Below are 11,891 nucleotides of genomic sequence, written 5' to 3'. Positions count from 1 at the left end.
CGGTCTTGGAGCTATTTTGATTGCAACGCCAAATTAATTACACAATTAGTTCTTGAACAAAAAAATTATACACGTTATATTATAAACACAGGCGAATTTAGAACATCCTTTTTTAAATTGGCTAAAAATATTGAAAGACGTTTCGAATTTAATAATGAGTTACATATGTTGTTTAAAAGTAATTAACTATCTGGGCCGCTGATAAGCTACTTCGAACAAAGAGGTTTTAATTAACAAAGGCGATCTAATCAAGGACTAGAGACGCTAAACCGACCTAATGGTCCACTGTATAAAGTCCTATGCTGTTAGGGTTCCGCGACGAACACACATTAATTCTATTCTCAAACATTTATATTTATGACAAACTGTATGTATTTGTAGAAAATTGCAAGTAAAGTAACAGTATGTTGATGTCCCACTGGGCTAAGGCCTCTTCTCCTTTTTTGAGGAGAAGGTTTGGAGCTTATTCCACCGCGCTGCTCTAATGCGGGTTGGTGGAATACACATGTGGCAGAATTTCATTGAAATTAGACACTTCAATGAAATTCTGCCACATGTGTATTCCACCAACCCGCATGCAGGTTTCCTCACAATGCTTTCCTTCACCGTCAAGCACGAGATGAATTATAAACACAAATTAAGCACATGAAAATTCAGTGGTGCTTACCCGCGGCTTAAACCCACGATCATCGGTTAAGGTTCACGCGTACTAACCACTAGGCCATCTAGACAATTGAAAATTCCAAAGTTTGTATAAATTATTGAGTAATTAAATGAAAATACATCGCTTGCTTCATATAACTTTATTATTTTTTAATCTAAATACATATTTTTTTATTTAATTAAATGTATTTATGTGGTCATGATTGCACAAACTAGATCTCAACACGCAATCCGCAATGCTCGTAAAAAGAATTCAAGTCTATCAGATTCCCGCTATAAAGAGTATCTGTCAATGTTCTTGTTGCCAGATTAAAATATAGATTATTATTAATTTATATAAAAAATGACAGATACTATCCAGTAATATTTAATATTAATTCGTATCACATCTAATAGTATATATAACAATCTGACTTAGTCTTACATGATATAAGAGTAACTCTCAAGCTCAACTAAAAAGGCTGTATAGCGATAACAAAGTCAAAGGTTCGATCCCTTTGAAACGTTCGATGACTGTTGGGACTATTGTTATCCCGACTTCTAACAAAAGCTGTAAGTTTGACTGGCAAGGGAAATAAGAATATAATAGCAATAATCATTTTTAAATATGTTTAATAAATAATTGTGGTATGTAAAAATAGTTCCTGTTTTAGTTCTTAGACTACGAATTTGAATTTAAAGTTCTGCCGATGATGAGAGAAAAAATCTATTTAGTTATAAATGTAAATTAATATTTAGCGAATTGAATTAAATTGTATTGGAACTATTAAACAAACATTTTCCGTTCCAAGGCGATAGCCACTCTAAAAATCTCGCCTCAATCAATCAATTGTGAATAAACAAAAATGTCCTTCTTCATCTATATACTTTTATTTATAATATAGGAAGGCGTACGCTCGTACGTAGATATCCATTTACTGTTTTGTTGTGACTTTTTTGTTATCTTTCGAAAAATCACTTGTTTATCATCATGTCCGTCACAAACATTATTTTGTTAAATTGCATCACTCGGTCTACGGTTTGATATTTAATAACGATGCTAAATATTTATATAATTTAGAATGTTTTGTATATTTGTATAACCCGCACATATTATTTTATTAATATAACCATTTTTTTTTTTAAATACTTATACCGTAATTTTTTATATTTAATTTGTTAAAATGATATGAATTGAAGAAACCGATATGGATAACAGTGGGACATTTACAGTGTTAAATTTATGTTACGTGAATTTAGACAATATAAGTCCCAATATATTATGATAAGAATATGATATAATGTATCCTATTGAAAACTCATAATGAACGTATTAATTCCTAAAATCAGCTATAAATAACCTTTTGTAGAAAGCCGTAAAGTAAACATGAAATGCTTTCATTTATGATCAATCATAAAGGGAAGTACCTCGACATGTTATACAAGTGTTAGGAATCTCGCAACTTGTTCAGCGTTGATTGATTGAGCCTGTCGCAATTTGCTAAATCAGACTCAAAGCCTCTATCGCATTTAGACTGTTCGTAATTAACTTTGAAAAATCTTTTACGTTGAGAAACCTATATCGTATTCGTGTTGCATTTTTATGCGTAATTTTTTTCGCATTTGTGTATGACATGGATTACTTATATCTTACAAATATAGTTCCCAGGTCGGGCCCATAAAAAGTTATTGGGTTTTTCTGTCAAAAAATTCTCAGGAGCATCCCGGAGTCTGGAACTTGGAAGTGTGTACACTCCCATGCCTCGGAAAACAAGTAAAGCCATTGTCCTGCGCTTGAACTCTTTCCGGTCGTGTCGGATTGTCGTCCCATCGGATTATGAAAATGAGGGAAGAGAGAGTGCACCTGTGTTTGCATGGGCAAAGTGTACAAGTGTATGGACACTTGTACACTATAATATCTCCTGCGCAGTTGGCTAATCTCTCTTGAAATTGGCCGCCGTGGCCGAAATCGGTCTGGAGGACATTATTATTATAGTAGTTAATAAATAGTAATCAATGCTATAATTAAAATAATCTTATTTACTTATTACAATTATTATTTATTATTCGGCTTCTATTATGGAGAAGGTCTTCCGATCATCTTATTTTCAGTACGCTAACATTCTCTAACCCTGTAATCACTCTTACAAATCAATAGATCTTATTATATTTAATACTTTCCTAAAATTTTACATAAGACGTTTATAAGAAGTGGGTACATATCCCCCTCCTCTTGTTACAATTTTTATGTACTTTTTACGACTAAATCACTTAATTTAATTATACAAAAAAGTTCTATATTATTATTATTTCTTTAATACTTACAATAATGATTGAAGTCTCACTAACCAAATTTATTAGAAATCCCTTTTATATCTAACTCTATAAATTTTATCGTTAGTCAATAGTAAACAATTAATAGACCTTTTGAACTCTACAAACTTTAGGGGCTGTATCGGAAAATTATATCAATTATTATTTATGTATATCCTATTTCTTAACTAAATATTCATCAATTATTTCGTATGTATATTTTGATAGGGACGTACCATACACTCCATAATAGATCCAATTTCCAATTCTGATAATAATGTGTACATATATTTGTTATACTATGTGTTGTGATCCGGTCGACTCGATCAAGGCTAAATATTTGTTTAGGCGTAGGCAGGCATACAGATATTTATATATCTTTGTATAGGATTATATGTGCTTTTACATAACAATACCATAAAGCATATTCGCTATATTTGAAACGTATCTATTACTGATAGATTAATAAAATAAGAGATTGTAGTTAGTAATTTCTCATTTAATTACCAAAATTCATTAAATTAAAATCAAAATCAATAAACAACCCCATAATAATGCTGATAATTGTATTAATTAATTATTTGATTGTTCAACAATAAAGCATTAATCTACTGGTGGTAGAGCTTTGTGCAAGCTCGTCTGGGTAAGTACCACCCCACTCATCAGATATTCTACCGCAAAACAGCAGTATTTGGTATTGTTGTGTTCCAGTTTGAAGGATGAGTAAGCCAATGTAATTACAGTCACAAGAGACATAACATCTTAGTTCCCAAGGTTGTTGGCGCATTGATGATGTAAGTGATGTTTAACATTTCTTACAATACCAATGTCTATGGGCGTTAGAGACCACTTACCATCAGGTGGTCCATATGCTCGTCCGCCTACCTATACAATAAAAAAAGGAGATTTGTTCTAATAGCTGCTTGGAGCGGTTTCACCCATGTTGAGCGTTACTGCTCCGCCCTCGTGGATCGCAGAGCGATGTTATATTGAATAATATTTCTATTAATATATTTTTTTTGTTTAAGTATTAAACAATAATACTAAGTATTGTGTTAATATGTGGCAGCTTTAATATGCGGGTGGTAATAGTAATACACAGGCGAGCTTGAGACTAAACAAAGTAAAATAAAGCTTATTTAAATATTGTAAATATGTGTCAATGCACATGCTCACAGTAGACAAGTTTAAGATAGCAAGGCAGACTTTTAAAAAATATATATAATATTTGAATTTTAAAATATTTAATTATAATTAAAATTGACACGACCGAACAGAGGCTTATGCTCTAGTCAAATGTTCTTCCTTTTTTTAAAAATCGTTTCCCAAGACATATGATCCCAAAGCATGGAATAACACAATGACTTACATTCCGCTGATTAAGCATTTACTTCTATTGTCTTCATGCTTTGAGCTAACATAACTCAGTATTAAATATTATGTAATTAGGACACAAAAATATTAGGTAATTAGGATTATACTCATACCTAGTATAGTATTATAGAATATGTGCTCATAGGCTCATAGACTGTTTCAAGTAAGCTTACAAATGAAAATTTTATGTAGTATGTGGTATTGGTGTATAATAAGCAAAAGAAATAAAATGGACATAATTAGATAACTAACACTTTTTTATTTTTCTATAAATTTGTCATGCGTATTTTGTTTTTTATTTTAATTTTAGTCTTACACTTTTAATTATTTTGTAGAAAACATATTCATCTCGTTACATAGGTTTTGTTATAATTGGTGTTACAATATAGTAAGTACCAACGATAATCATTAAATTACAAGATCTGCTATTCCTACGAATATGTCTAAAGTTATAATGCTGAGCTTAATGCGAGTTAAATTCGCTTTTTATATTGTGTTTTGTAATTGAATTTTAATGAAATTAGTTTTGATTAACTGACTTCTACGTTAAATTGCCTTCAAAAGCTTTTGCATTAGGAAGTTCCTTTAAAATGCCTTGAGGAAGTTCCTTTAAAATTTTCTTGTTAAATGTTCATTCGGTTTTATTAAGGTTTCCTCAAATATTTTTCAAAACGAATTCTTCAACAAAATTATCATATTATATAATATGACTTCGCTTAAATATTCTACGGCACAAGACGAAATTAAGACTTTTGACACACGTCGACAGAAGAAATTTTCAATGATTCCAAAGAAAACGACTCGGGAAACCATTGTTTAACATCACAATGAAAACGAACAAATCCACAAAACTCTCGCGGGCCAAGTGTTTGAGGAATTATTTGTTTTAATATAATATTTCTCTTAACGATATATATATATATACTCTTAACGACTGATAATTTTATATTAAATAAATTTATTTGTTAGAAATAATTAAAGTCAATATACTATTATATATAACTATAGCGATAAAGTTTCTCGTGTCTAGTACCGTTTGTGTTTTACCATGTAAATATTTTTGTATATTTTTACTTACTTTTAAGTTTGCTTGTAATTCTTACCCAATAAGACACACTAACCACCAAGACAAACTACTTAATTTATACCTCAATCTTCATTATATGAGGTTCATACTATCTTCCGGCAAAAGCTTACGAAATGTTAGAAAACAATCATAACCGAAAGGAAAGGTAAGTAAGGGAACGAGTATTGTGGACCGGTTAGAGTTCACCTTTACACAGCCTTCAGAAACATGAATATTACACCACGTTATCCTTATCATCATTATATCGTTTTCGGATTTGTATTATTCGTAAACTATTCATTAATTTATGTTATTCAGCTTATATAAAATATTCGTACAATAAAAACAAAACAAGAAATAAATCAGGTACATCTGAAATTCAAAAACACCATCAAAATCATATAAATAAAATATTTACCTATACATATAAAAAAATGTTTTTAATTTTCACTAAGCTCTTGAGTTTTTTAGTATATAATAAAAGGAATGTGCAAGACACCACATTCATTGTTTTTTATTCTACATATTTTTATTTCAATGCAAATATACTTTCAAATAACAGTTCAGAAATATTTTATGAGAATACTTTCTGAATAGGCGCCCGAGATACTGAAAAGAAATGGTTGTCATCAATCAAAAGTACAATCTGTCAGTGATTTATTTCTACCTCCACCAAAGACACTCAACGAGATATTATATTATTTATGTTATAGATTTTATGAAGTTTTTTTAATAGTAACAAAGCAAATAAAAATTGCTATTTAGTTTTAAAATTTATATATATTTTTAAATTAGACTGAATATGACATTAGGCTGAATGCTCCTTGTATAAGAATTGTTTTTTTTACTTTATATAAATGAGTTGTTCCACTTTATTTCGATATATTTTCATGACAAGTGTTAAGCCCATTTATTAATAACAGAGCGAGATAACCCGACATTGTGAAGATTAGGGAAGCCATTTATTGCTATGACGTTAACTAATTACTTCCTGAACTATAAATGTGTGCACGATTAATAGTATATATATACGTAAAAATAACGTAAAACATTATCTATGTATATAAGTAGAAAAACAAAGATAAAGTACACAAATACTTTTTGTTATTATCTTTTAATAGAAAACTATCAATCAATACATTCAACCTGTACTTTGAAAATAATCTTGGAAAAAATAGAAACAATATCTTTTTTCTTTTTTGAATTAAAGTTCATTATTAAAAGAGTCACACGAAAACTCTAATAATTTGTTACTGAAAGAAGCCGTGGTAACAAATAGCTACCTGTAACGAGCCCCAGTTAAGGCAGTTAATTTGTTCCGCACTGCGGAAATGAGGGAACTAATGGCATCTCATTGACGAAAATAAGTAGACGCTACAAGATTCATTTTCATTTATATTTTGTAATATATATATGACATACATAAAGACAACATAATATCTATTAAAGTACTGTATTAAATAATACAATATACTCTCGTAGTGTAGCTTAATGCTCAATTGTCCTAGCAGTTCTGCATAAAGCTGGCAACAATATTACGTCCTATAGTGTGAAATGCGAATGAAACAATGAAATATTAGGTGATATTCAACGAACTAAGACCTAGGTACCACATACTTTAGGTTTCATTGTCAATTTACGGCACCTTGCACTACGTTCTAAAATATGGCAATTAGTTGTTGATATCAACGTCGACAAAGCTTGTAGTATGAGGATGTACATTGCACATATATTTTGAATGCAATTTTTTTTAAAGATTTTTTCGCAAAGCGAAGGTAACCCTTATACAGTTGCTGTTGTTATGTAAAAAGGTTAATATTGTTTATATTAATAATAAAAATACAAATAATGGAAGAAATGAAGTTACTTTATAACTTATTTAATATACAGGTTAATTATATAAAAAAAATCATTATTTAATATTTTTAAGTATTGATTTGTACTAAATATTGGTTAATTTTCAACACTCATAAACTTTATCGATTTACCCCCTTACATTACTGATTACCCCTTAAACGAGAAGTCCTCCATTAAAAATATAGTCAAATTTCCACAAGGCACGGTGCTAATTGTTTAATGAATGATAATTCAACACTTTTCGCTCGCTTTCGACTCCTACTATAATTCAATGGGTACCGTTTTTGGTTAGGGTAAATATATATTTTTTAAATGATGTCAAATTAGATTAAATTATAATCTTCACTTTGCCTTTGCTATTCGTAGTAGTTTTGTTTTGATCCACACACATGTGACTTTGTATAGTATGTAAGTCTAATTAAGAAAAATATAACCAAAAAGCGTTTAGTTTTTCCAATAACAAAATACAAAATTTTATATATATTGAACACTCGTTATTAATGAAATTATACGTAAAATAATAACAACATAGTGCATATTAAATAATCGTATGCCATCAGTTTATTCCTTAAACAACAACGCATTCATCAACAAGCGAAAATTCATTCGTTCGTTGATTGATTTTCCTCGTAGGGCTCTGAATTTAATTATCGTTCGATTATTCTCGTTTACAATAGCACAGGAGTTAAATCAAGTAGTAACAGGCAAAGTAAATTAATTATTTTATAACATGTTGACATTTTAATTGTGACAGGTAAAAAATAAAAGTATTTTCTTCACGACCCTGCCAGGATTCGAACCTGGAATCTTCTGATCCGTAGTCAGACGCGTTATCCATTGCGCCACAGGGCCATATGACTCAACTGTAAAATTTGGAGTCAGTTGCCAAATTCTGTTTCTAAAAGTCCTTAATAATATTGAACAACAATATCGTTTCTATTATGAATAAAGCTGCGTCACAAAAGATTTATGTGAAAACTGTTCTGAAGCTGTTAAATCAATAAAAAATCATACACTGAATTGTGCAATTTTTGGTGAATTTCTCCAATACAAATATATCAGTTACAAAAACAGCAATTGAAAACTATTTCGGTAGAAATACACGTATTGGTGGTATGTGGTTTCTACAGACAACACTAAATGGCATGAACAAAATCATCTGTTTACGTTTTAACTCTAATATAATAATAAAGATATCATAAAATTACGTTTTCATTTTGTCATATTTTACTATTATTTTTTTAATATCTAATGAGTTAAACTGAAAGGGACTTAGTATGAATAGGGCTATGATTGTGAGTAAAGTTCCAACATCACATACAAGTGGTATGCCTGATAATAAAATTACCTTGTTATTTAACCTTGGCCTTGAACATGAGATAACACCGCAATGCAAGTTACGCGTGAAAGAAAATGCGAAAACTAACCCACTTAGTATATTTATAAGAGCTAATTTTGTGTAACGAGCAGTGTAATGTTGACAAATCTTGGTCGAGACTCTGTGGCACCTATTTGGCCTTCAGCTTACTTCAACGACAGTAAGGCGCCTGGTAGAACTTGTAAACAGGTTTTATTAGAAGCATTTCAATAACGAATTAAACTAAGTTATACTTATATTCAGTTTTTTTTTTTCAGATTTCGTTTTAATTGTTTGTGTTATTCTTCATATATAAAATGTATAATGAATAAATATTGAATTTACATGTTACAAACATGGATGGATTTAAGGAAAATCATAAAGGCATAGACAATAAGATATACCAAATTGAAATTTCGGGTTTCGCTATAACTCAAGTGTAGGCGTGTCTAGACAGACCAGTCCGAGTACACCTACACGACTATTCTGAAAAAAAACCAATAATGTATTGATGGTTTTGTTATTGTATTGCTAAAACCTCTCCTCTTACAGTTAAAAACTATATATTTGTATAGTTATATCGTGTACATCACTTCCTGGTAAAATTAAAGTAACCAAGTGTAAATGACCACCACACCACTGTTTGGGAAAGGCCACCTCTCTTTTCTGAGGAAAAAGTTTAAGAGCTTATTCCACCACGCTGCTCCAATGCGGGTTGATCAAAGGGAAATCCAACACATGCATGATTTCTCATGATGCTTTCTTTCACGAACACAAGATGAATTATAATGACAAATTAAGCACTTGAAAGTACAGGGGAGCTTGCCTGAACTTAAATCCGAAATCTTCACTTAAGATTCACGCGTTCTAGCCACTGGGCCATCGCTTCCTAGATGATGACTAATATATAATATCATTAGTTAAAAAACAGCCATGAAAAAGTACTATTTGATGGCAGCCCTTACTCGTATGTACCATTAAACATTGATATGATGCTGGGATCTTTGTTGTTATACTCGTGTACTTTCGTGGCTGTAAACCATACGTATCACTTATTCATACCGTAATATAACAAGCTGGAAGAAATATTTTTTTCTCTATCATTAAAATACTCCTTAAGTAGATTTACTTAAGTATCAAATCTAGTCTGAAATTTAATGCTTACAAAAATAAACTTCTTGTGGATTTAATATTAGTCAATGATTTTTGACTAACTGATCTTTTTAAATCATTAAGCATACTTATATCATTAAAACTATTACAATATTAATCTTTGCATAGTAACCGTATTCTAGCTCTCTGATTTCCGTTCCCATTCTTCCACTCCAACGAATCCAGTAAAGTCTAATCGGCGCCATATGCCTCGAGCGGGACAATACAATGCAATAAGTACATGTAGCTTTGATTGTTTATTAATCAAAGAGATATAAATACATACTTTCTTATTTCACTATTTGTATAGAAATTATAAATAACATCTAATGTTTAATTTTAAAACTCTTGAGTGTTTTAAACGTAATCTTGTGAGGGAAGCTGATGTCTAAAATACAGATATTTATTAATTATCTGGTTCAGAAACAGATGTCTTGTTGATTTGTTAGTTTTTTTTTTTTAATTAAAGACTTTCGGTACATTTGTTAACTTGTTTAGTTTGTTTTTTTTTTCAGTTTTTTTCGTCATACATCATCCTTTGTTCCTTATCCTTTTTTGGGATTGGGTCAATGTATTAGAAACATGGAACAGATGGCATTTCTTGATTGATTAGACAACATTCAAGGTTTGAAGTGAGTGGCTCTGTTGTACTCATCACATCGTCAATACATACTCGAATTGATATTCTTTGATATAAATTTATATTTTATGTATGTAGTAAACAGTTTCATTAAATTATAATGTTGTATTTATATGCTATTTGAAGTAATTTGTTTTAAATATCTAATTTTGATGAATCTTTTACTCAATAGAAACTTTTAAATGCAACCGATAAGTGTCCTATGTCTTCTCAATCATACATTTATTTATTTATTTATTTATTGGTAATAGCACACTTACAACAAACATATAAAGCATTGAAAAAAATAATTTATAAAACAATAAGTATAGTATATCTAATATGCATGTCAATTACAAGTGTACATTCTCTTATTTCTAGATTCAATCTAATCAAATTCAAATTAAAAGTAACAAACAATCATCAGAAATCTTTTAAAATGTCAAAATTAAATAATAAATAATGTCATTTTTATAATAAAAATCAATTGACGAAATCATAATTAAAAATTATTAAAAGTATTAATTAAAACTACTCATGCATTTTATAATAATTAAGTAACTTATTTCTAAAGATAGAGGGAGAGTCACAGTCAATTACATGACGGGTCGAGATTTGATGTACTTACTATTTTCTTTTGTTTCTTTGGTAAATAAGTACCTTAAATCCGTCCGTTTCAGAATTATTTACAGATTATTTCATTAGTTATTACATAATTACTTTTTTTATTACTTTGATTAGAGCTTTTTTTAAGTGCTTTTTATTATAGGCATCAAAAGAACGGCGATTCATCTTCTTTATTTGATAAATAAGGCCTGGCGGGTAATAAGGCCTAAATAAAAAAATGGTATTTAAAATGATCGTATTCGCTCGAAGTTGCCTTTGTAGGTTTTGTAGTTAGCTCTTATAGATGTCGCTTCAAACTTGTCGCCACGTGTTTGCATGCTTTCAGCCATCAATGTTAGGTTATTCATCGTGAGGAGCAGTTGAGCGACTCAAATAATAAGAATTCGTCCGAATCAATGGTAAGTATTTTTTAAATATTATACTTATATTATAAATATTTACCTTTTAATTTTCTTTTATTCTTGGTTTCGGTGAACTTGATGTTTAAAAAATGTCTCATGAGTCTAATAATGATTTATTTAATCTTTATTTATGCATGGTATCAGTGGGTATTAAGGCCTACCGAATTTATTCGTGGGTAACTACAACCACGATTCCTCCCAAACGAGCATCGTGGTTTAAAAATGATTTGGCATCATGAGTGGTATCATGAGGCCAAATTTTCACCGGCTGATACAGATGATTTTAAGTGCCCCGATGGCTGTTAACCAAAGATTTTTTTCATTATTCTCAAGGTTTTAACCATAATTTGTGATTATTAGTGTATCCTATTATTATTGATCTCATTTACCAAATGTACCAAGTATATTTTGATTATTTAAGTATGTTAAAATTTTAGGCCTTATTACCCTACCATAGTATAATATGGCCTACAATTTTATTAA

At 30.1% G+C, this 11,891-nt stretch overlaps 1 non-coding gene across 1 annotated transcript; it reads right to left on the bottom strand.

The window, feature by feature from the left end:
- Positions 1-8,031: 8,031 nt before the first annotated feature.
- Positions 8,032-8,104, bottom strand: Trnar-acg (transfer RNA arginine (anticodon ACG)). The gene has a single exon. It is a non-coding gene; the product is annotated as a tRNA-Arg (tRNA).
- Positions 8,105-11,891: the final 3,787 nt, after the last annotated feature.

The sequence above is a fragment of the Nymphalis io genome, chromosome 7 (genome assembly GCF_905147045.1).
Source record: "Nymphalis io chromosome 7, ilAglIoxx1.1, whole genome shotgun sequence".
Classification (NCBI taxonomy): Eukaryota; Metazoa; Arthropoda; class Insecta; order Lepidoptera; family Nymphalidae; genus Nymphalis; species Nymphalis io.
Note: the sequence above shows the minus strand (reverse complement) of the source record. Positions and strands in the feature narration are given on the sequence as shown.